Consider the following 3,185-nt stretch of genomic DNA (forward strand, 5'->3'; position numbering starts at 1 on the left):
ACAAGTGATCTTTACTTTTATTCTCCCTATTACACACTCTAGTTCCCTCTTTCCCATCTCTCTAGACTCCTAAACTGCTATGTAAATGCAAATTAAAGCTACCATGAGATTCCATCTCACACTGTTCTATAGGGCTGCCATCCAGAAACAATAGATAGTACACCTAAGGATAGGGATGGGGACTTGGATCCTTGTACACTGCTGATAAGAATGTAAGTTAAGTGGCCTCTGTGGTAATCAGAATGGAGTTTCCTTAAAATTCAAAACTTGAACTACTATATGTCCCAGTGATAGCACTCCTGTGAATACATCTGGAAGAATCTCAGTCAATAAGCCACAATGATGTTTACAATCCACATATTTCATATATTATAAATCATTTATTATATAGCATATACCATATACCATACATCACATATTTTATAGAAGAGTAATGTTCTGGTGAAGTGCAATGACTTCATGAACAGAGTTACTGAATACTGTGTGTGTTTTAAATATTTTCCCTTAAACTTCAAACTTGCTGGAAGCAATCTATTTTTTAGAAGCTTCTTATCACCCTCCAAGGAAAACTTGTGCTCTCTTAAGAGAAAGTTCAACAAAACAAAATCTAACTGCAATCTCTAAGGTCAAAACTAGTACCAAAATGTGTGGGTGTTAAGAGGTTCCAGACTTCATTGTTTCATAAGAATAACTTTCTGGTAAAGTACGTGTTCTAAATGATAGAGTGGGCTTCTTGTGACATCACTATTGAGAAGCTTAATATCCATTACTCTAGGAATTGTTAGAGGGGATTCTCAAAATAGCCAAGAGGAGACATGGAGTTCCTAGTTACTAAATGCATGTATATGGGCTATATTAGAATTATCCAGAGAACTTATTGAAAATATAGACCTCCGAGCACCACCACAGAGATCTCAAGGTCCCAGATTAGGAATTTGTAGTTTTGTTAAGTCTTCTCTGTAATTTGATATACAATTAGTTTAGGAATCACTAGATTGGATAACCTTTAACATGCATATCAAGAGTAGCAATTTATAAAATGAGTTCCAAAGAGATGGGGTAAAAATGGGTTTTCTACTTTAGTGGACTTCAACGGTTAGAGAACCTGTAGTGAAGGGCAAGATATAGACATTGTAGTTCATTTCTCAGACTCCAAAATCTTTAAAGGAAATTGAAGTATATTAACCAATCTCACTAAGTTTGTGCCTAATTTATTCTCTTAGAGAGAAAAATTACATTTTTATGAGACTTGGATTCTTATATCCATCTTGTAGACATTAAAGTACTAGAGAATCAAAGTACTAGAGAAACAAATATATGAAGTGTTATAGAAGTGTGGAATGGGTCAAAAGAAAGAAATATTCCTTTTTTCTTTTTAAACATACAAAAGAGAAGACTATAGAGTAAGTTGGTGTGTCTGGCCATCATGCAGTTTAAACTCATGTCCAGTCTCTCATTCCGCCTCCAAATTATTTTAAATAAACATAAGATTGTCAGTCATATCTCATAATCCATATGCACTCCAGTAAAGTCTTTAAAGGATGAATATTCTTTCTAAAGTATCACCACAGTATCTTTATGATAAGTGAAAGAAAATTTACAGTTATTAATAACATAAAATACATAGCCCAGTGCTCAAATTTCCCTGGAAGTACATCAAAACTTTTAAGTTTATATTCAAATGAGTATGTTGATAATCTGGGAAAGGAAATAACTTTAGCATAGGTTGGTATATCTTAGAACGCTATTATTGTTTTAATCGTATGCAGAGATCATAAGAGTTGTTTAGTTTAAAGAAGTCTCTAGGATATTATTTAGGTGTGTTTTGCTATTTTTTATTAAAGATTTTGCTAAAGATTCATTTTCCGCATCTTTTATTCTCTTCCTAGTATTTTTAGGTCTAACTTTATTGAGCTATAAATCACATACCATAATGTTGACATTTTAATATAGCCTACGATTAAATGGGTTTTTGAATGCTTTCCGAATTGTGCAATTACCATAACAATGACTTTAACCATCTTCAAAAGAAATTTTATACATATTAGCATTAAACTTCAATATCTCAATCTATTCTTTAGTACTATGTAATTAATAATCTATTTCTGTTTCTGTACATTTCCTTATTGTGAGCACTTCATATGAATAATATGATTAAATTTTTATGACTGGCTTCTTTCACTTAGTAGAATGTTTTCAAGTTCACTCATTTATAGGACTTAGCCCCACTTTATTCCTTTTTGTGACTTAATAATATTCCATTGTGGAGATACGTTGCAGTTTTTAAAGCATTCACTGCCCTGGAACTGTAATTACAGTTGTAAGCTATTGTCTTGCTTCTGGGAACTGAACCCAGGTCCTCTGGAAAGGCATCAAATATTCTTTTCTACTAAGCCACCTCTTCATGGCCCTGACATGACATTTTAATTACAGCTGTCCTAAAAGGTGTGGTATGGTTGGTACCTTATCGTGAATTTAATTTGTTGTACAGCTTTTGGAAAAATGTATACTCAGTTTATTTGCTTTTTTTGTTTTATTTTCTCAAGTCAGAGTTTCTCTGTAGCTTTTGAGCCTGGAACCTGTTCTGGAACTAGCTCTTGTAGACCAGGCTGGCTTCGAACTCATGGAGATCCACCTGCCTCTGCCTCCCAAGTGCTGGGATTAAAGGTATGTGTCATCACTGCCGAACTCACCGACTTGTTCTTATTTATTTATTTAGTTAAACCTCAGGTTCTTTTGTTTATTTATTTTGAGACATGGCCTCCCTATGTAACTCTGGCTTGCCTGAATTATGTACATGTGCCAGGCTGGCCTCTGACTCATAGAGGTCCATCAATCCCAAATGCTGGGATTAAAGACATGGGCTACCATGCTCAGCAAGTTTCATGAAGGGGAAATAGACAAGATCTCCTGACACAATTGGAAGCATGGGACTGGAAAGAGAGGAGGAGGGGAGAAGGGAGGAGAACTTGAGGAAACAGGATAGTTGAGATGGAGGAAGGACAGAGATGGAGAACTAAGAAAGAGGTATTTTGTTTGAGGCTAGCAAAAAATCTGTCACTAGAGAAATTTCCAGGAGTCTACAAGGATGACCCCAGCTAGACCCTAAGCAATAAAGGGGAGGGTGCCCGAACTGGCCTTGCCCTGTAGTCAGATTGATGATTATCTTAAATGTCACCATAGAA

Source organism: Microtus ochrogaster, unplaced genomic scaffold, assembly GCF_000317375.1.
Source record: "Microtus ochrogaster isolate Prairie Vole_2 unplaced genomic scaffold, MicOch1.0 UNK17, whole genome shotgun sequence".
Classification (NCBI taxonomy): Eukaryota; Metazoa; Chordata; class Mammalia; order Rodentia; family Cricetidae; genus Microtus; species Microtus ochrogaster.